Source organism: Lepisosteus platostomus, unplaced genomic scaffold (genome assembly GCF_059453375.1).
Source record: "Lepisosteus platostomus isolate fLepPlt1 unplaced genomic scaffold, fLepPlt1.hap1 Scaffold_106_H1, whole genome shotgun sequence".
NCBI classification, from domain to species: domain Eukaryota; kingdom Metazoa; phylum Chordata; class Actinopteri; order Semionotiformes; family Lepisosteidae; genus Lepisosteus; species Lepisosteus platostomus.
This window is the reverse complement of record NW_028291487.1, coordinates 16,309-37,600: the sequence shown is the minus strand read 5'-3', so window position 1 is coordinate 37,600 and position 21,292 is coordinate 16,309. Positions and strand designations below refer to the sequence as shown.

Sequence of the window (21,292 nt, the reverse complement as noted above, 5' to 3'; positions counted from 1 at the left end):
CACGACTCGACATCAGGAAGCACATTGAAGTGAAAGCAGGGAGCGCTGCGACATGCACTGTGCAGATCCCGCTACACTAAGAGGTATATAAGCGTCAAAGGCAAGTCATTCCGAGTTGGTCGTTTGTGTTTTCCGTTCAGACGCGAAATGCTGAAATGATCTCTCGGCTCCTCGGTTGTCATTTCTGCTCCGTAAAGGAATCACAGCACGAGTCGGCTTCCAGCACGGTGGGTCGGGACACAATGCCGGGGGTCGGAGAGCGATGTCTTCCTCGTTAGTATAGGACCTGTCACCTGTCACCTGTCCCCACCTGTCACGCGGGAGACCGGGGTACATCAGGACGCGCATTGAAGTGAAAGCAGGATGCGCTGCGACATGCACTGTGCAGATCCCGCCACACTAAGAGGTGAGTGGGTCTGTTCGATCACAGCGCTAGGCGAATCCCCAATCCCCTTTTGTGCGTGGCGACAAAGGAAGTCTGGTCTGTTTCCACCCGGTTTCGAACCGGGGACTTTTCGCGTGTGAGGCAAACGTGATAACCACTACACTACGGAAACTGTGGTAAGATGTGCCCAGCGGCCCAGCGCTGAGCTTCGCCAATGCGATTCAGCTGCTTCCAGTGCCTTTATTGGAGTGCGCTGATGGACTGTGCTCTCTCTCCAGAGACCAGCACGCCTGTCATGGACGGAGCAGGAAAGACGGCGCCACATTCTACAGCCCTCTCCACGCAATCGACGAAATCGGGCTACTGAAGTGGAGAAAATCGCCTCTCCAGAAAGTGCAAATATCATCTTGGAGAGTATAAATCCTATTGCCGGTCAGCCCTGTCTACCAGAGTGACCCTCCCACCTCCTGCAGCGATGGTCAGCTCGTCTCACACGCGAGAAGTTTCGGCTGGAAACAAGCGCCCACTCTTCTCGCACGTTTTGCACGTTGAGTAGTTTTAATGCGGCTCCTTCGTACACAGTGCTGATCTTTTGGAAAGAAGGAGGCAAAATTGACACGTTCCCATACTGGGAGTCGAAAACGGGCCGCCTGGGTGAAAACCAGGAATCCTAACCGCTAGACCATATGGGAGCGCACAACCTTGCTGTTCCGGGCATCATGCAAGCAAACTACATAAATATGAGAAAACACGCAAGAGAGTTGTCACTCAGAGTGTCGAAGGGTCGATGTATACTGGGGCTCAGTTGAAATGCAACGTCAGGACTTTCCCGAATTATGTCACACGAAGAGAGCACAGCCTTTTCCGCCCTGCCACGTGTGTATCGGTAACTCGCCGTGATCGTATAGTGGTCAGTACTTTGCGTTGTGGCCGCAACAACCCCGGTTCGAATCCGGGTCACGGCAGAATAGGGGCGCCTGCTTTTACTACTTGCACGAATGAAGGCAAAAAAAAGCCAATCGATGTGAACGAACGGCGCTTTACAGAGGAGTACTGCCTGACTGGATCGTTGATGAACGACAGAGGCCACTCCGACCTCTTCTCGGGTTTCTTCAATGACTTACTAAGGATCTTCTTCACATTCGCCCATGCAGGGGAAGCCAGTTACACCAAAGCAAACGCAGGAAAGTGCATTTCATGCAGAGACCAGGAGGGACCTGTTTACACCAAGAGTGGTCGGAGTATGGAACAATGCGCCCAGCCCTGTTTCTGGAGTCGATTCTTGATTAGATCTTGGGCTCACTAAGAGGCCCCCGCTGGGTACTAATCTTTCTGTTGTTCTCGCAGGTGTTGCGCTGCTTTTGAGCCGACAGAGCTCGTCTTGGTCTGTCGGGACAGCCCAATTGCAAATGATCGGCTCCAGGTACAGAAAAAACGTGCGTTTGGTACAAGAGTGCATGAACGCACCGGAAATACATTGGGAACAAATGACTGGTGGTTCAAGACCTCTGTGAAGTGCAGGAGCGTGCAAGAAGAGGCTGTTTGCACCCAGTCTCGAACCGGGGACCTTTCGCGTGTTAGGCAAACGTGATAGCCGCTACACTACAGAAACCTGTAGGGAGTGTTGCTGGTGTCTCGCTTGCGTTTCGGGCTGAGAAAGGGACGCGTCACTTTAGGCAGAGGGCGCTGGAGAGAGGAACAAAGGGCGCGATGAAACAAAATGCCGAAACCCGGGATCGAGCCAGGGACCTTTAGAACATACTCTCACGAATCGTTAGAATACGTGCGTTTGATCATCAATTGCGTAACAACCACATTCGTTCGACTTGAGCCATCAAGCTCATAGTTTTCAAATCTTGAAAGCTGTCATTGAGCACATCATAGTGTGCAGTACGCCCCGTAACTTGCGTACTTCAACAGAAAGAAGAGCAGACAGCTCCATAAATATGCGAGGCGCAGAGAGTGCAAGGCGAGCCGCACACGTTTCGGTGGCTGAGAGAGGGCAGTTTTTGCTTCTGCATTTCCCAAGTAAGGACGCATGACAACAAGCGATCGCGGTGCTCATTTACGACATAGTGGTGATGAGTTTTCAGTACGTGTTCTTTTGAACGAGCAATGAGGTTGCTGCCTTGGACAGCTGACTGCACGCTCTCATTGTGCCACGTGATGAGTATTCACCAGGCTCGTTCAGTCATTAGTCACATTCCATCGTTTGCCATAAGCAGATGCTGCAAGGTGATGTGGATATCAGTTCCCAGTCTTGTGGACGAGGACAAAAAGAACACACAAGGGCTCATCCGCGAGTTGAACCCAGGACCTCCCACACCCTAAGCGAGAATCATACCCCTAAACCAATGAGCCACGGCAGCACTTTCCATTTTATTCTGTCAGCGAGCTTGAGGACGGGGGAGAGGCGTCATTCGCTCGTCCAGTCAGACCTTCATCAATAAGTCAAGAAAGCCGCAATTACACGACTGCCTTGCAGACGAAGGGCAGTGAACTGCACCCGGTAAGAGGGGAACAAGCGGCACTAGGCGACACCGAGGCATGAGCCCCAGCGAGGGGGGTTAGCTTGCATGGTACAGCGCTCGCTTTGCATGCGAGAGGTAGCGGGATCATTTCCCACATCCTCCAGGTGTGTGTTTAGAGCTTGATGTGCCGAAAGGTGTCCTTTAGCCTGTGGTCACACCTTGCATGGAGAGCGTCATGCAGCTGTCAATCATTTCGCAGCCACACCCCTCTTCATCTTCTCTCTGCCTTAAGCGTCTCCGCCACTCTCTCTTGACATTTCATGTCAGCATGTCAGAAGTCCGAGTGACGTTTTTAATGGCTGAGTGAGGGCACGATGCTGAAGCAGAGAGGCCACTTCAGCCAGAGAGACTTGTGCTAGGTGAGATCTGAAAAACGGACTCGCAACAGAAACAGACCAAAAAAGTATCGGTGAGATCAAAAGGCAAATGCAACATCCAGCAGAGGGCGTCTAAAGATTAGAGAACGGGCGACTGAAATCCATATGAGGCAAACTTTCCGGCTGTGCATTGCAGCTGGCCTCGTTGGCGTAGTTGGTAGCGCGTCAGTCTCATCATCTGAAGGTCCTGAGTTTGATCCTCACACGGGGCAGGGCTGCTTCCTCTCTTGCTCTTTTCAAACACTTGCGGCAACTGTTCGCTCATAACCACGTCTGGAATGCGTGACCTTTACACGGGGGAGAAGCAACGCCGCATCCCTTTTCTAAAGAACATTCACATTCAGAAATAAGTCAAGAAATTTGCCATTACTTTTGCTGTCAGCCTGCCCATGTTGCCAAAGAAAGATTCACTCGGCGTCAACATGACAGAACAGCGATCACTTGAAAACACTGTTCCACACTCCGTAAGCAAGAACTTCAGTGTTTGCAGTCACCCAATATGCCGATAGTCAAAGGAGCACAAAACACGAAGCGTCAAAAGACAAGATGAGTTGATGGAAAGAGCGTTGAATTGATGAGCACAAAAGTTCAGCTCGTACAATAGGCAACGAAGGTCCCGGCGTCATCATCGCACTTGAAAGGACTGCCTTGCAGACTAAGGGCAGTGGGAGGTTGCTGTTTTGAGATGGAGGCATTGGGATGGTGGGCCGATATCTATTCTTCTTAAGGAATTCTTCATCGTGAAAGATCGGTCCACAGGTCATCCAAAGAACTTACAAATTTTTGGGACTCTTCCGGAAGGGAGTGAAGTGCTCAAACACATGACATGCCCCCTTGATCTCACATGCACAATTCTGCTGCAACATGCACAGCTACCGTCCACACCAGGCAGTGGGGCTTCAGCAGAATTTGCTACGCCACCTGCAATTACATATCCAGCTGCACACATATACATGGCCCCTCTGTCCTTTTCAGGATCTCAAAAAAAAGCATAGCGTGGTTTTCCTGCAACCTGATTGACCGCATCTCCCTCAGAATGTGCCCCGTTGCATTCATTGCTGAAGCAGGACGGAGGCTAACGGGCATGCCAGAACAGTTAGGCTCAGCGATCTCTCCAAAATATTGTGGTTGTAGTGGAAGAAATATGGTTTAAATTGTACCTTGGTATTTCAAACTCTCTCTAGAATGTTATCCATTTCTATTTTATTTTGACAGGAACTGGCTAATGACACTGGATGAAAAGAGAAGAAAGAAAACACAACGTTTCGGCCGTGGAGCCTTCTTCAGGTGTGAGGGCTCCACGGCTGAAATGTTGTGTTTTCTTTCTTCTCTTTTAAGCATGGAATAGACCTATTACTTGTTCCTTTGCAGCCTACGCATGCTGACACAGCTCCCCACCTGAACTGCTAATGATGCCTGGTAGTTTGTGGTACTTGGGTATTGTCTTATGTTTGCTCAAACTGCATATGTGTGATTGCATATTTTTGGGAATTTTCATATGTCAATATTTAATTCACTGACATTCCTGTATGCTTGGAAGAAAGGTAGATTGGATTTGGCACAGGACGCCTGCCCATATTTGTTGATCATTGTTGGGCTGGAAAAACAATGATAAAAAGTGTATGAAAAAAGCTCTCTCCAATATTTCCCTTCTCTTCGCCATGGTTACACTGCCCGTTCTTTCCGTCTTTTGTCCTTCTACAAAGATTCCAGGGCTCTTTTTCCACCATAATATCAGAATTTGTTTTTTTCTCTTTTAAAGGCTGTAGGTGGGGTGTGATGGACTGTACCACTATCATAGAAGATTTTTTCAGGACACATCGCAGTTCCATAGTAGAATTTATCAATAGTAGAATTCCATAGGACATTATTTACCAACGTATTACCCAGTGTGAGACTCTGCCAGTAAACCTCAGAGCATTGAGTTCTCCACTGATAAAGATGGCTGTCTGAAGTCATGAAATCCACTGCTGGGATGCCTGAGAGACAGTAATTGAATCTTGGCTGGAATTAGGCTTTCTATTAGTGTTGATCTTTGGGAATTATGTGGTAAAAAGGGAAAACTCCTTTACTTTAGTCACTTTGAATGTTCAAATGTACAGAACCTGTAAAACTAAGCAATGAAAAAAATCCATCACCACTCTCATGATAGCATAACTCATAGTCTCTGCTGTTGTGTAACAATACACACTTTCAATTTTCTTATCGCCTGTCTCCAGAGAGAATGTTGTTAGTGCTGATGACCTTGAATTAGACCTTGTTGACTCTTAAAACAATCTTCCTCTGCTTAGATTTTCACTCAGATTGATTTTGTTCTCAGATTATTCCTGGCAGGACTGAGTTTCTAGGAAATGAAAAGTGAAAGAAAAAGTACAGAAGATCAGCCCTTGAATATACAACATTGTGCAGTGAGATTGTTAAATGTATTAGCTGCTATCCTGTGCTAGAGCCTGTCGTGGTAAGCAGTGGATGACAGGATCTAGCACAGATACTAATGAAACACTGTTAATGAAAGATAAAACACTTGAGTCTTATTTTAGTTTTCCATTTCCCTTTCATTTGTGATGTACTGTACAACAGGCCACAGAACATGCACAAAAACAGATATGCACACATTCACACCAGGCAATGACAGTCTGCCCAGTCAGAATCTGAGCTGAGGTATCAGAATTCTGAATTCCCTGAATTCTGTCATGGATCATCCACAATAAGGGCAATGTTTGAACACGAGGATCCCCAGGAGAGAGCCTAGTAACATAAATCTTGGAGCAAAAGCAGATGATTAACTTCATAGTTTGTGTGGTTGAGCCAAAGTTGAGCATGAGGATATGTGAGTCACCATTCTTAGAAATGGATCCAACTTCAGACAGGCGTCAAAAGTAAGAGTATACAGTGCTGGGGCAATGACACTTCAATGATCAGAAGGATAACAAGAGTTTTAATGCATTGAAATTGATTTTCTGGTGATGCACACTGTCATGGAACTATTAATTTTTTAAGGATCACTTACTGACGTCAGACAGTTGCCAATTCTCCAGACTGGAAGGATGAACAGTTTATCCCCCTAGGTACCATATTTCCATATTTCGAAGCATTGGAATAATACATGTCATACAGCAACATAAAAACAGGAAGACAAGTATCACAGCCCCTATAATCGGTGTTAGTAACTTAAAAGAAAAACATTCCCCCTGGCCCAAACAGTGATTCTAACCAGGAGAGAAAAGCCGGTGTATCTTTTATGCCTCTCTCTTTATTCACCTTGTCTTTTAGTTCTTTCAAATGCTGAATAGCGAGCGTAAGATTTCCGTAATCATAGTCATTAGCTGGAATATATGTACAACAGGAGTCTCCTACTAAAGCATAGACTCCTCCAGATGCTGCATTTTGAAGGTCCAGCACGAACCTGTTCTGAAGTGCCATTAATCTAACTCCCCTTAATTCTTGTTTGATAGCGTCTAAGCCTTCTAACGTGATATTAATAAAAGAGTACATTTCATAAAAAGTCGCATGGGTGAGGCTGTAGAATGAGGCATTAAAGCACATATATAACAAGATGCATTAAATTTCTTTAACTTTACAGTATGATTTATAAATTTATACCACAAATTACTCATATCCCCCTCATTATCAGTTTCATTCAGCCAGTTTGTATACAAAGAGGCTTCGTGTTTAGATTCTTCCTCTTTTGGGGTGGTGACAGGCTTCTACATAAAAAGGAAAAGGGCTGTGCACATCAGTCCCAAGCAGGTTATCCCCATCTGTCCTTGTGGAGACATCACTCCTGCGCTTTGCTCAGTTCGTTGTGACCTTTTTACAGTGGGAAGCATGAATCCAGGGCACCATTTCTGTGACCTTCACAGCAGTGGCAGTGGTCAGCAGCACCTGGTACAGCCCCCTCCACCTGAGTGAACACCATTTCTTTTTCCTGAAGTCTTTCACCAGAATCCAGTCTCCTTATTCACTCATTAGTTCTTACAGCACAGGTAAATCCCTGTGGGCTGGAGCCCAGCATAATCTTAGGCTTTTTTGGTCAACATTGGTCAACAGATTGGTCAACAACTGGGTAATAACTCTTAGAAAAATCTACACATTGTTCCCCTGCCTCAGCTGTGACGTTTTGCAGAACAATTCTAGCTGAAGTTGTAAAATTTCTCTTTGTTCCGTTCCTGCAAAACATCTTATTATGAACAAACAAACCACAATAATCATTTGCATCTAGGGGAATCACTCCCAAGGGTAACCCCCCTTAAAGCTATATTGTTCTACCCATCAGGTTCTGCCACTAGATAAGAGAACCTTTCCCATGAAATCATTTTTTGACCTTCATGATCCCTTCAGGGCGTACAATTAGCACAGAAGCAGCAGCTTTAGTCCACATGTTTTTCAAACAGGATATTAACGATATGATCATAACGAATAATACCAGACCCACAAATATGTATTGAACCAGAGACCCTCTCAATGTTCCTAGCACAGACTGTAGCCATGCACCAATGCCCCAATCGTCTGGATTATAATTATGATATATATTTTTCTTCATCATAGTGCTTTGCTAAGTCCTAGCAACCTACAATACTACAATAGAGAATTAGCAAATTCAACAATCCATTCGTCCAGCTAAATTCGTCCCCCCAGGAAGTTTCATTGATTGGTCCGTGATGATATCAAACAGGCTGTTACACAGTTCTGTTTGATCCAGCCCGCATCCCATGGCGTTCCTTCAGTCTGATGTCTAGTCGATCTTTCAGAGATCTGTTCCTTCATTCCACTGTTCCAGCAGACTGAGGGTGATCTCAGTCCATCTCACTCCGAACAATGCAGCCACAGCCTGACACACCTTCCCTGTGAAGTGTGTTCCTTGATCATAATACAAGGGGCAGGGCAGTGCCCACCGAGGGCTTATCTCTGTTATCAAGTGTTTGGTAGACACAGAGGCAGTGGCAGCAACCCACCGGGAAAACAGATTATAAGAGCCCAGGTTTCCCTTTACAATTTTCAATTTCCCAGGTTTGAAAGGTTCCTCAGGAGCAGGCCTTTTGAGCTGTTGCACCCGCACCTGAACTGTAGTTGAGTTCCTTTGATAAACATTACATCCACATTAGATACCACATAAGTGGTTACTGCTTCAAACCCGGTTCTCACCCAGTTTTGGGTAACCGGCACACCATTTGACTCCCACCTGGGTGTCCAACAGAGTGCATTTGTCGGGCTATAAAGGGCATTAGGCTGTGAGGGCATGCAGGGCGTCTGGTGTGCTGTCAGCTCCACACCCCATCATCCTGCAGCCCCATAATCTTTTCTAACCATGTCCATTTCTCTGCTTCACAGAGGTCTCAGACTACTGTTCTACAAGTATTGCTCACCTGACAGTTGCATCTGCAAAGTTGTTCCCTCGAGTTACTGGAAACATTTCTTTATTATGTGATTTACACATTACCACAGCTACTTCAGTCAGTAGCTGCAAAGCTTCTAATAGTTCAGAGATAAACCCAGCATTCTTAACTGGAGTCCCTGCCGTGTTGAGAAAATCCCTATTCCTCCACCACCATCCAAAATTGTGGCATGCACCAAATGTATATATAGAGTCTATATACATATGCAGCCATTCAAAACAAGCGGGGTATGCTGCGGTATAACACGGTGGGAGTGTCGCAGTATACCGCATCATACCGGACGCAAATTAGATTATGTTAATAGTATCCGGAATCACCTTGTAAAACCGCCAGGTGGAGCTAATAAAGGTCAACCTCTGCTGTACAGCATTTGAGCTGTCACCAGAAAACGTCAGTTTTGAATCCTGATCACTGCTGAGGGACAATCTTTATTCAATTAAGAATTTAAGGTGTATACTCTTTAGACTTTTAAATTTAAACAGTGTATTACAGCATGTTAATCATTAAACATTAAAAAGGCGGTATATTTTATAAAAGCAAGATTGTTCTGTTGGACAAAAGTACACAACCTACCACCTTTATCATAAATATTTTAAATATGCAGGAATATTTTATGCATCAAAGTCTTTACTGAAGATATTACTAAGAGTATTAATAATGAATGACCTTGGACAAGCTGTAAGCTCAAAGTATTACCCTGGTCCACATTCTTTGTAACCGTCTTTGTAAACGAAAAGAGTTTATTTTTTCATTGACAAAAAGTAACACCACAGCATTTAGTTGATCCGATCACGCAAGCCCAGGCCGCCTTCAAGGCCTCTGCCCTGCCGGTCGTGGTTGGCAATACACCTGGCCTTACAAACTAGCCAGTGGGGCCCGTTCAGCTCCGGGCTCATCGCCTGCGGCTCTCAGCTTGCGGCCGTGCCCAATCCGTGCGATAAGTCGGAAAACACCCAGCCACACTGTGCCGGAAACGACGCACTCTGGTAAGCCGCTATGCAAAGCGAGGTCCCAAGAACCCCTGCGGCCGGACACTTCCCGCCCCCAAAGAAAAGAGCGCCAATCAGACGGCCGGAGACCGAGGACTCGCGAGCAGACGGCCACAATCACCATTACAAGAGCGATTGCGAACGTTTTTGTTTTCTCTCTTTGACCAGCCCAGCTGCGCCCCACCCGAAAGCAGAGAAGCACAAATATTGCATAGAACTCATTCATGCTTCTCTCCGCGGGAATCTTTAGTAAAAGGCAAAAGATTTGTACGAAATAAAGAGAAACCAGAGTGCGTGGCTGCACAGCTGCAGGAGCCCAGGCCGCCTTCAAAGCCTCTGTGCTGCCGGTCGTGGTTTGCAATGCACCTGGCCTTACAAACGAGCCAGTGGGGCCCGTTCAGCTCCGGGCTCATCGCCTGCGGCTCACGGCTTGCGAGCGTGCCCAATCCGTGCGATATCTCGGAAAACACCCGGCCACACTGTGCCGGAAATGACGCACTCTGGGAAGCCGCTATGCAAAGCGAGGTCCCAAGATCCCCTGCGGCCGGACACTTCCCACCCCCCAAAGAAAAGAGCGCCAATCAGACGGCCGGAGACCGAGGACTTGCGGAGCAGACTGCCACAATCGCCATAACAAGACCGATTGCGAGCGTTTTTGTTTTCTCTCTTTGACCAGCCAGGCTGCGCCCCACCCGAAGGCAGAGAAGCACAAAAATTGCATGGAACTCATTCATGCGCCTCTACACAGAAATCTTTAGTAAAAGGCGAAAGATTCGTACAAGATGAAGAGAAACCAGAGTGCGTAGCTGCACAGCTGCAGGAGCCCAGGCCGCCTTCAAAGCCTCTGCGCTGCCGGTCATGGTTGGCAATGCACCTGGCCTTACAAACTAGCCAGTGGGGCCCGTTCAGCTCCAGGCTCATCGCCTGCGGCTCTCAGCTTGCGGCCGTGCCCAATCCGTGCGATAAGTCGGAAAACACCCAGCCACACTGTGCCGGAAACGACGCACTCTGGGAAGCCGCTATGCAAAGCGAGGTCCCAAGATCCCCTGCGGCCGGACACTTCCCGCCCCCCAAAGAAAAGAGCGCCAATCAGATGGCCGGAGACCGAGGACTCGCGGAGCAGACGGCCACAATCACCATTACAAGAGCGATTGCGAACGTGCTTGTTTTCTCTCTTTGACCAGCCCAGCTGCCCGCCACCCGAAAGCAGGAAAGCACAAAAATTGCAGGGAACTCATTCATGCTTCTCTCCATGGAAATCTTTAGTAAAAGGCGAAAGAGTTGTACGAAATGAAAAGAAACCAGAGTGCATGGCTGCACAGCTGCAGGAGCCCAGGCCGCCTTCAAAGCCTCTGCGCTGCCGGTCGTGGTTGGCAATGCACCTGGCCTTACAAACGAGCCAGTGGGGCCCGTTCAGCTCCGGGATCATCGCCTGCGGCTCACGGCTTGCGAGCGTGCCCAATCCGTGCGATAACTCAGAAAACACCCGGCCACACTGTGCCGGAAACGACGCACTCTGGGAAGCCGCTATGCAAAGCAAGGTCCCAAGATCCCCTGCGGCCGGACACTTCCCGCCCCCCAAAGAAAAGAGCGCCAATCAGACGGCCGGAGACCAAGGACTCGCGGAGCAGACGGCCACAATCGCCATAACAAGAGGAATTGTGAACGTTTTTGTTTTCTCTCTTTGACCAGCCCACCCGTACCCCACCCGAAGGCAGGGAAGTGCAAAAATTGCATGGAACTCATTCATGCTCCTCTCCACGGAAATCTTTAGTAAAAGGCGAAAGATTCGTACAAATGAAGAGAAACCAGAGTGCGTGGCTGCACAGCTGCAGGAGCCCAGGCCGCCTTCAAAGCCTCTGCGCTGCCGGTCATGGTTGGCAATGCACCTGGCCTTACAAACTAGCCAGTGGGGCCCGTTCAGCTCCGGGCTCATCGCCTGCGGCTCTCAGCTTGCGGCCGTGCCCAATCCGTGCGATAAGTCGGAAAACACCCAGCCACACTGTGCCGGAAACGACGCACTCTGGGAAGCCGCTATGCAAAGCGAGGTCCCAAGATCCCCTGCGGCCGGACACTTCCCGCCCCCCAAAGAAAAGAGCGCCAATCAGACGGCCGGAGACCGAGGACTCGCGGAGCAGACGGCCACAATCACCATTACAAGAGCGATTGCGAACGTGCTCATTTTCTCTCTTTGACCAGCCCAGCTGCCCGCCACCCGAAAGCAGGAAAGCACAAAAATTGCAGGGAACTCATTCATGCTCCTCTCCACGGAAATCTTTAGTAAAAGGCGAAAGATTTGTACGAGATGAAGAAAAACCAGAGTGCGTGGCTGCACAGCTGCAGGAGCCCAGGCCGCCTTCAAGGCCTCTGCCCTGCCGGTCGTGGTTGGCAATGCACCTGGCCTTACAAACGAGCCAGTGGGGCCTGTTCAGCTCCGGGCTCATCGCCTGCGGCTTACGGCTTGCGAGCGTGCCCAATCCGTGCGATAACTCGGAAAACACCCGGCCACACTGTGCCGGAAACGACGCACTCTGGGAAGCCGCTATGCAAAGCGAGGTCCCAAGATCCCCTGCGGCCGGACACTTCCCGCCCCCCAAAGAAAAGAGCACCAATCAGACAACCGGAGACCGAGGACTCGCGGAGCAGACAGCCACAATCGCCATAACAAGAGCAATTGTGAACGTTTTTGTTTTCTCTCTTTGACCAGCCCAGCCGTACCCCACCCGAAGGCAGGGAAGCGCAAAAATTGCATGGAACTCATTCATGCTTCTCTCCGCGGGAATCTTTAGTAAAAGGCAAAAGATTTGTACGAAATAAAGAGAAACCAGAGTGCGTGGCTGCACAGCTGCAGGAGCCCAGGCCGCCTTCAAAGCCTCTGTGCTGCCGGTCGTGGTTTGCAATGCACCTGGCCTTACAAACGAGCCAGTGGGGCCCGTTCAGCTCCGGGCTCATCGCCTGCGGCTCACTGCTTGCGAGCGTGCCCAATCCGTGCGATATCTCGGAAAACACCCGGCCACACTGTGCCGGAAATGACGCACTCTGGGAAGCCGCTATGCAAAGCGAGGTCCCAAGATCCCCTGCGGCCGGACACTTCCCACCCCCCAAAGAAAAGAGCGCCAATCAGACGGCCGGAGACCGAGGACTTGCGGAGCAGACTGCCACAATCGCCATAACAAGACCGATTGCGAGCGTTTTTGTTTTCTCTCTTTGACCAGCCAGGCTGCGCCCCACCCGAAGGCAGAGAAGCACAAAAATTGCATGGAACTCATTCATGCTCCTCTCCACAGAAATCTTTAGTAAAAGGCGAAAGATTCGTACAAGATGAAGAAAAACCAGAGTGCGTAGCTGCACAGCTGCAGGAGCCCAGGCCGCCTTCAAAGCCTCTGCGCTGCCGGTCATGGTTGGCAATGCACCTGGCCTTACAAACTAGCCAGTGGGGCCCGTTCAGCTCCAGGCTCATCGCCTGCGGCTCTCAGCTTGCGGCCGTGCCCAATCCGTGCGATAAGTCGGAAAACACCCAGCCACACTGTGCCGGAAACGACGCACTCTGGGAAGCCGCTATGCAAAGCGAGGTCCCAAGATCCCCTGCGGCCGGACACTTCCCGCCCCCCAAAGAAAAGAGCGCCAATCAGATGGCCGGAGACCGAGGACTCGCGGAGCAGACGGCCACAATCACCATTACAAGAGCGATTGCGAACGTGCTTGTTTTCTCTCTTTGACCAGCCCAGCTGCCCGCCACCCAAAAGCAGGAAAGCACAAAAATTGCAGGGAACTCATTCATGCTTCTCTCCATGGAAATCTTTAGTAAAAGGCGAAAGAGTTGTACGAAATGAAAAGAAACCAGAGTGCATGGCTGCACAGCTGCAGGAGCCCAGGCCGCCTTCAAAGCCTCTGCGCTGCCGGTCGTGGTTGGCAATGCACCTGGCCTTACAAACGAGCCAGTGGGGCCCGTTCAGCTCCGGGATCATCGCCTGCGGCTCACGGCTTGCGAGCGTGCCCAATCCGTGCGATAACTCAGAAAACACCCGGCCACACTGTGCCGGAAACGACGCACTCTGGGAAGCCGCTATGCAAAGCAAGGTCCCAAGATCCCCTGCGGCCGGACACTTCCCGCCCCCCAAAGAAAAGAGCGCCAATCAGACGGCCGGAGACCAAGGACTCGCGGAGCAGACGGCCACAATCGCCATAACAAGAGGAATTGTGAACGTTTTTGTTTTCTCTCTTTGACCAGCCCACCCGTACCCCACCCGAAGGCAGGGAAGTGCAAAAATTGCATGGAACTCATTCATGCTCCTCTCCACGGAAATCTTTAGTAAAAGGCGAAAGATTCGTACAAATGAAGAGAAACCAGAGTGCGTGGCTGCAGAGCTGCAGGAGCCCAGGCCGCCTTCAAAGCCTCTGCGCTGCCGGTCGTGGTTGGCAATGCACCTGGCCTTACAAACTAGCCAGTGGGGCCCGTTCAGCTCCGGGCTCATCGCCTGCGGCTCTCAGCTTGCGGCCGTGCCCAATCCGTGCGATAACTCGGAAAACACCCGGCCACACTGTGCCGGAAACGACGCACTCTGGGAAGCCGCTATGCAAAGCGAGGTCCCAAGATCCCCTGCGGCCGGACACTTCCCGCCCCCCAAAGAAAAGAACGCCAATCAGACGGCCGGAGACCGAGAACTCGCGGAGCAGACGGCCACAATCACCATTACAAGAGCGATTGCGAACGTGCTTGTTTTCTCTCTTTGACCAACCCAGCTGCGACCCACCCGAAGGCAGGGAAGCACAAAAATTGCATGGAACTCATTCATGCTCCTCTCCACGGAAATCTTTAGTAAAAGGCGAAAGATTTGTACGAGATGAAAAGAAACCAGAGTGCATGGCTGATTAAGGCCATTTAAGGCCTTAATCTGGCAATTAAGGCCCACACCGATCCTGAGCCTCAGAACTCCGGGCGCAATTAAGGCCCAAACCAGTTCTGACCTTCAGAACTCCGGGCGCAATTAAGGCCCACACCAGTCCTGAACTTCACGGTAAGGGTCCAAAACCCGTTCAAAAACTCCACGCGCAATTAAGGCATAAACCAGCTTCGAACGCCTGTACACAATACCGCGGAACCCCTGCCAGACCAAATTCTGGGCTTACAGCAAACAACCCATTACATACACCGGTGTCTTCCCCGGGCCAAAGGAATTCAGAAACTCACGTTTACTCCGTCATCTCGGGCGATTCTCGCAGGGAGCAGAGATTTCCCAATCGGTCAGAGAGAGTCGGGACTTTTAAATAAAAGAGGAGTCCTTACCTCTTAGTTATGTGCGCGCTGACCATCTCTCCTGCCGATGGGAAGTTCTGCGCCTTCTGGAGCATCCGCCGACTACGCCAAATTTGTTGTAACAGAAGAAATAAGGTTCTTGATCCCGAGATGAAGTAAAACAGATGAGTTTATTGCATGCAAGGAACAATAAAGCCAAAGTCTTGTTTCCCGCAAGAAACAACAAAACCGAAGTATTGTTCCCCGTACTGTTACAAACTTTTGGGTAATATAGTGTTTTCTTCTCCGTTTCTGACGTCACTCGGTCTGATGGTAAAGAGGGGGGTTCATGGTATTTGGCCAGTTTACGATGTTCTGGACAAATGGTCAGTTTAACATTACACCCAGGGGGGTTCCTAGCTTGCATCTGCAATCCTTATCAGTTAACCCCCCTTTCCTGCCATAAACCCCAGTTTGTGACTTGAAAGTCTAAACCCCCTACAGAAAGGATTAAATTCAAACCCCCGTCTCCACATCTTTCTTCAGTATCTTAATAAAGTGAAGGAGCTGCCCCTTCGCCAAGGCGGTGTGGGCAGAATGGACAACATAATGCAACTCCTGGAAACGAATGCGGTGCTCGGCTACCAGTACATTCTGCTGGGGCTGGCACCTACCGGACTGGACAGGGGGACGCAGTTCCTGATGTGGCTGCTGCTGTCCCTCACAAAGAAAGGCCTGTGGGACGCGAGGAACAATCTCATCCGGCACAACAACAAGTGGGGAGCGAGGGAGCTGGAAGAGAGGATCCTGGCGGACCTCAGGAGGAGGATGAAGCGCGACGTTGCTAAATGGGGTTTCCCCACGGCAAAGGAGCGCTGGAAAGGCCTATGGACCCTGTACAGGGATTAATGGTTTACAGCAAGCGGTAGGGTTTGGAGGGACTCTCATAATAGTGCAAATCCGCCCACCCTTGCAAGGATTGATAACGGACAATCACCGCCGTTCCGCCGATGTTTTAATTTTGTGGAGTGTTATCGTGTGAGATGTTTCCTTTTGAGATGTGTTTTTTTTTCTGAATAAAGTATATTTTATAAGAAAAAAAAAAGATTGTACCATAAAGATTTCCATGGAGAGGACTATGGTTTCCTGCAGGACTATGCCGGTAGGAGGACCAGGTTCCACAACTTCAAGGGGCTGTGTCGAGGCGATCCACAGTACTGTCAGGACCAGCCGTGGCAGTTTTAGGATTCCCATTCTGGAACATAGATGAGGCACATGGTACAGTTCCACTATCATTTTGAATATATTTTCCTAGCAGGACCTACAGTACAGTACCTAACTACCTGCAGCTACAAAGGGGCACCCCCCTCTTTGATCGGGTTTGGACGTTTAACCCTATTCTGTGTTCTCCGGCGCCATTTGAGGTGGGCGATACAACCGGAGGTGGTTGCGATGCACCCACTTGTAGACCAGAGATTGCCTTCCCTTCTCAATCTGAATTCGATAAGCTACCGGTGATACCTTATCGACAATCTCGTGGGGTCCTGTCCAACTGGGTAAGAACTTCCGGGCCACCCCTGTGGGTTTGGCAAATTGGAAGTACAGGACCTTGTCTCCTACTTGGAGTTCCTGGTTAACTGCCTTTCGGTCATAGTATGCTTTCCTACCCTCTGCACTCCTTCCCAGATTGTTCTGGGCAAAAGCAAAGGTTGCCTGCAGATGTGCTCGCAGGTCTGACACATACTGATGGGCCGTAGCAGCCCCCGTCGTGCTCAGGTCCTCCACCCCATAAAGACAGTGTAGGGGAAGAGTCATCTTCCGACCTGTCATCATCTCAAAAGGTGGGACCCCCGTAGAGCAATGGGGCTTACCTCGGATGGCCATCAGAACCAGGGGCAGCTTAATGTCTCAGTCCCTACTGCTGTTGGAGACAAACTTTTTGAGCATACTAACCACCGTTCGGTTTGCCATTTCTGCCTGGCCCGAGGATTGAGGGTGGTAGGAGATATGCAACTGGGTCTTGACCCCAAGCATATTCCACAGGGTTGCCATTACTGTAGCTGTGAAATGGGTTTCCCGATCCGAGACCACGGTCAGGGGGAATCCCCATCGACTGAACACATGGTTCACCAACAGCACTGCAGTTGTCTCTGCCGTGTCGTTGGGTGCTGGGAGGCACTCAATCCATTTTGTGAATGCACACGTAACAGTGAGGAAATATTTGTTCCCTCTGGATGACCTCACCAGCGGCCCCACCCAATCCATTTGAAGATTGGACCAGGTGAATGTCATGCCCTTTTTCTGGAGTGGTGCACGGTGCAAGGGCCGTGATGGTTGGAACTGGCTACACGTCAGACACCCCTTTACATACGCGGCGATGTCTTGGCCCATGTGAGGCCAGAATGCCACCTGCTGGATAGTGTCGTATGTAGCCTTGATTCCCCGGTGACCCCCACAGGGTTCGTCATGAGCGTGTTGGATCATGACCCCCCGATGACAGTGGGGAACTACCCACTTTGGGACACCTTGTGCAACTGGTACACAAACCAACAACCCCTTTATAATTTTTAGGTTGTCTTTCACCTCTGCCAGCTCCTTCAGCTCCAGAGACTGGCTCAGCACCTGCTCCGAAAGAGGTTGACGCACTGGGTCAGCGATATGCTGATACATTTGCCCAATTGCTGGGTCCTGTTTCTGCATTTCCGCAAGATCGGTGTTAAAACCCTGTGACCCAAGCACTACAGATTGAGGGTCAGCTCCGACATCCTGTCTAGCCCTGCTTCGGGTGACCGCCTTGACCTCAGCCACGAATTCTGGGGGTAGCCATTCCTGCTGGAACTGCCAGGGTTCACCCTCTAAGGCGCCAGATTTGGCCAACCGGTCGGCCTCATCATTCCCGTCTTTGTCGGGTCCCTTCACCTGGGAGTGTCCCTTCACCTTCCTCCAGTAAACCATCATTCCAGCCTCGGTCGTGAGCTTGTCACTGGCCAGGAACAACTCTTTGTTCTTTACTTCCTTGCCCCGGGCATTTTTCATGCCGTTACCCTTCCAATACGGAACGTGAGACACGAAGCTATGTCGGGCGTAGTTCGAGTCACTACAGATGACAAACTGTTTAAGGCCATGTGTCAGGGCCTGCTGGAGGGTGATCAGCACCCCAGCTACTTCCGCATACTGACTAGTCTTTGGTCCTAGCTTATAGCGGGTCGGCCCACAGGGAGTATTGTCTTGCCAGACTACTCCTACCCCTGCTAGCACCTGCTGTTCGTGGCGAAAAGAGCAACCGTCAACATAGGCCATGGGTAAGCCCTGGCCCACGTTCTCATCGTAGTACCGATGATTGTTCGGTAGCTCAGCAGCGGGAATTGTTTCTGGAGCTTCCATGTCAGTGTCACAGCCGTGACACACTTGGCCCAAAGCCAGGCCCTGTCCCAGGTACATTTTCTTGCTCTGTGCATAACGTACCTCTATCTCATAGCCTTGTAGGGCCATCATTCATGCCACAATCCTGCTATTTGACACCCTGCCCGCTTTCAGTCTCTGGCTAAGCAGGAATGTCACAGGTTGGTGGCAGGTTTCGATGATGATCTTTTGTCCCCCAACATAACTACGGAAGTGTTCTACCGACCAGACCGTAGACAACAGGGCCTTCTCGCAGTCCAAGAACTTTTGCTCCACTGGGCTCAGGGCTCGACTGGCATATGCCACCACCCTTCACTCTTGGTTATATTCCTGACTCAGAGCAGCCCCAAGGCAGTGCTCTGAGAACCCTGCTTCAAGGTAGAAGACCTTATTTTTGTCAGGGTAGGCCAAGCTCGGCGCACTACCGAGTCTGCGCTTCAGCTCCATCACAGCCTGTTCTGGGGAAGGCCCCCACTCAAAGGGCACGTCTTTCTGCAACAGCTTGTGGAGGGGCCTTGCTATTTCAGCGTAATCCTCAATGAACTGCTGGGAATAATTACATACTCCCAGAAAGCTGCGCAGTTCAGACAGGTTAGTGGGCGACTTCATATTCTGGATAGCTTGGACTCTGCTGGACTGTGGCTGTATGCCTTGGGCTCCAACCAACAGTCCCACGTACTCCACTTGGGTCCTACACCACTGTCCCTTAGCCAGGGACAGTTTGGCCCCTGCACAGGAGAGCTGGGTCAACACATGCCTGATCTCGGCCATGTGTTCTTCCCAGGTCTGACTCCTCATCAGAATATCGTCCACATAGACCAGGTTGCCCCTGGCGGCTGCATCACTCATGGCTTTGTGCAGAAATATGTTGAACTCCGCTGGGGAGTTGGAATACCCAAAGGGGCATCGATTCCAGGTGAACTGCCTGTTTCCAAAGGAAAAGGCCAGTTTGTACTGGTCTGTTGGTTCTACCTTAAGGGTCCAGAACCCATTGGCCACATCCACTGTGGTGAAATATTTCGCTGTTGTCACCTTGGCTAACTCCTGATCTAGGTAGATCATTGGCCATCGTGACAAAGGAACCTGTTTATTCAGCTGCCGGTAGTCAATGGTCAGACGCCATTTACCATTGGGTTTCAGCACCGGCCACAGTGGGGAGTTATAAGTGGAGTTACACTCCCTTATGATCTGACGCTCTAGTAGAGCATCCAACGTCTGCTTTATGGACTCGTATGCCGTGAGGGGAATGCGATACTGCCTGACATAGGTTGGGCGGGCGCCAGGGGCCGTTGGAATGCGCACTGTGTTCAAATCCGTCACCCCGCAGTCATAGGCGTCCCGTGCAAACACTTCCCGGAAATCCTGGAAATTCTGACGCAGCTGCTGACGCTGGCTTTCCGTTTCCAGGGCATCTGCCTTGCCAACCTGTTCCTGTACCTGCTCTAGGAACCCCGCTTTTGACGGCATGGCGGTATCCCGGGTCGTACTCTCGGCTGAGTGGTCCATCGGAACACCTGCGTGTACTGTGTACACAACCATCTCATCCTTATCGCTAAGGTCCACCCTGCACACCTCCTGGTTGCAGAATCCCTCTATTGGCATAATTGCAATCATCCGCCGGGGGTAGGTGTAGTACACCTGCTCGGTTCCCCCCTCCCTGGCCAAGGGACCAGGGAGCTGCCCCAGTACTGGGATGGCTAGTTCGAAATCATAGAAACCATTGTCAATTACCAGTCCCATGTCAGTGCGAGCAGGGATTTTGACATCTTGTTTTGCTATGTTCTGCACCAACAGGCAGGTGGCTCGGCCATTCCGTTCCAGTCTGGGGGTACAACAGACTGCTAGGTTCAGTCTGATAAACTGAGCTGATGGTTGGAAGAAAACCATCTCAGCGTCCATTCTCTGTCCCTTCTTTAGGACAAGGCGTACTGGAAACCCTGCTGTTGACGCAGGAACGATCAGGTCCGATTCGTTTACTACCTGGCAGGCCTGAGGAATCGTCTGACCTGACCGAATGTTCTCGGGGTCACCGCTTAGAGAGTGGGCATCTGGGTCCACCCGTGTCCACAGCACACTGTTTACTGTGTCCAGCTGGGCGCCCAGTCGAACCAATAGGTACTTCCAATAGGAAGTAGTGAGCAAACTTCCTTTTTCCGATGGAGATGGAAGCTACACAGCTTCCCTTGCTCCAAATGGACCTATGAGATGGGGGTGCCCACCACAGAACCTGTGACTGCGTCACCAGGGTCACTTGACAGCTTGGCGACAGGTCCTCGAACAGACCTTCACTGATTATGGACTTCTCAGAGCTGAGGCTAAGAATTACATCATCAACCTGCACTTCTGCCACCTGGACCCCCTCCCACCACCATGGGGTGGTATTCCTGGACCCCCTGAGGTACCAGGGTGCACAGAAAGGACTCCCATTCATTACCGGACAGGGAGATCCACTCTTCTTCAGGGATGAAAAGGGGGTGTGCTTTACCTGGCGGGTCAAGCAGCTGCTTGGAGCACTGCTCCTGTAGTTGGGAGACCGTGGGAGTGCTGGCCTGGGCAGGACTTCCCTGTAGTTTTGGAAAGCAAGAAGAGACATTTATTCTCGTCCAGAGGAACCAGGAGGAACCTCCAACTCAGCTATAGTGTTCAGTGGGCACTGTGTGATCACAGCATAACCACTGAATCCCCCTTTTTGCTGTGCAACAGGCTTAGGGTTTTTGACCTGAGCCCACAATTTTCCACGCTGGCAGTCCACCAGAGGCTCCAGCCTGTCAAGCAGGTCTTGGCCAATGAGTAGTGGCTCTGTTTTAAACCTAGAGATGTAAACAGGATGCACCACGTTCATTGGCCCGAACCTAAGTGCCACCCACACTCGGTGTGTGATCCTGGCATGATCCTGGGTATAGCTGGAAATATCTATCTTACATGGTTCTACCTTAAGTCTGATGCCTTTTCCTTTCGCTACTCGTTTGAGCTCGC

General features: G+C 50.4%; 12 non-coding genes across 12 annotated transcripts; 2 read left to right on the top strand and 10 right to left on the bottom strand.

Annotated features, from left to right (window-relative positions):
* The first annotated feature begins 1,278 nt into the window (after positions 1-1,278).
* Positions 1,279-1,350, top strand: trnah-gug (transfer RNA histidin (anticodon GUG)). Its single transcript has one exon. It is a non-coding gene; the product is annotated as a tRNA-His (tRNA).
* A 2,082-nt stretch (positions 1,351-3,432) lies between these two features.
* trnam-cau (transfer RNA methionine (anticodon CAU)) lies at positions 3,433-3,505 on the top strand. Its single transcript has one exon. It is a non-coding gene; the product is annotated as a tRNA-Met (tRNA).
* A 6,350-nt stretch (positions 3,506-9,855) lies between these two features.
* LOC148637780 (U5 spliceosomal RNA) lies at positions 9,856-9,972 on the bottom strand. The gene has a single exon (XR_015931239.1). It is a non-coding gene; the product is annotated as a U5 spliceosomal RNA (small nuclear RNA).
* A 391-nt stretch (positions 9,973-10,363) lies between these two features.
* Positions 10,364-10,480, bottom strand: LOC148637779 (U5 spliceosomal RNA). The gene has a single exon (XR_015931240.1). It is a non-coding gene; the product is annotated as a U5 spliceosomal RNA (small nuclear RNA).
* A 393-nt stretch (positions 10,481-10,873) lies between these two features.
* Positions 10,874-10,988, bottom strand: LOC148637778 (U5 spliceosomal RNA). Its single transcript, XR_015931236.1, has one exon. It is a non-coding gene; the product is annotated as a U5 spliceosomal RNA (small nuclear RNA).
* A 391-nt stretch (positions 10,989-11,379) lies between these two features.
* LOC148637777 (U5 spliceosomal RNA) lies at positions 11,380-11,495 on the bottom strand. Its single transcript, XR_015931251.1, has one exon. It is a non-coding gene; the product is annotated as a U5 spliceosomal RNA (small nuclear RNA).
* A 393-nt stretch (positions 11,496-11,888) lies between these two features.
* On the bottom strand, positions 11,889-12,003 carry LOC148637776 (U5 spliceosomal RNA). The gene has a single exon (XR_015931246.1). It is a non-coding gene; the product is annotated as a U5 spliceosomal RNA (small nuclear RNA).
* A 391-nt stretch (positions 12,004-12,394) lies between these two features.
* Positions 12,395-12,511, bottom strand: LOC148637775 (U5 spliceosomal RNA). The gene has a single exon (XR_015931238.1). It is a non-coding gene; the product is annotated as a U5 spliceosomal RNA (small nuclear RNA).
* A 391-nt stretch (positions 12,512-12,902) lies between these two features.
* On the bottom strand, positions 12,903-13,019 carry LOC148637774 (U5 spliceosomal RNA). The gene has a single exon (XR_015931237.1). It is a non-coding gene; the product is annotated as a U5 spliceosomal RNA (small nuclear RNA).
* A 393-nt stretch (positions 13,020-13,412) lies between these two features.
* On the bottom strand, positions 13,413-13,527 carry LOC148637773 (U5 spliceosomal RNA). Its single transcript, XR_015931252.1, has one exon. It is a non-coding gene; the product is annotated as a U5 spliceosomal RNA (small nuclear RNA).
* Positions 13,528-13,918: 391 nt separating this feature from the next.
* On the bottom strand, positions 13,919-14,034 carry LOC148637772 (U5 spliceosomal RNA). The gene has a single exon (XR_015931250.1). It is a non-coding gene; the product is annotated as a U5 spliceosomal RNA (small nuclear RNA).
* A 394-nt stretch (positions 14,035-14,428) lies between these two features.
* LOC148637771 (U5 spliceosomal RNA) lies at positions 14,429-14,542 on the bottom strand. The gene has a single exon (XR_015931235.1). It is a non-coding gene; the product is annotated as a U5 spliceosomal RNA (small nuclear RNA).
* Between the last annotated feature and the right edge of the window lie 6,750 nt (positions 14,543-21,292).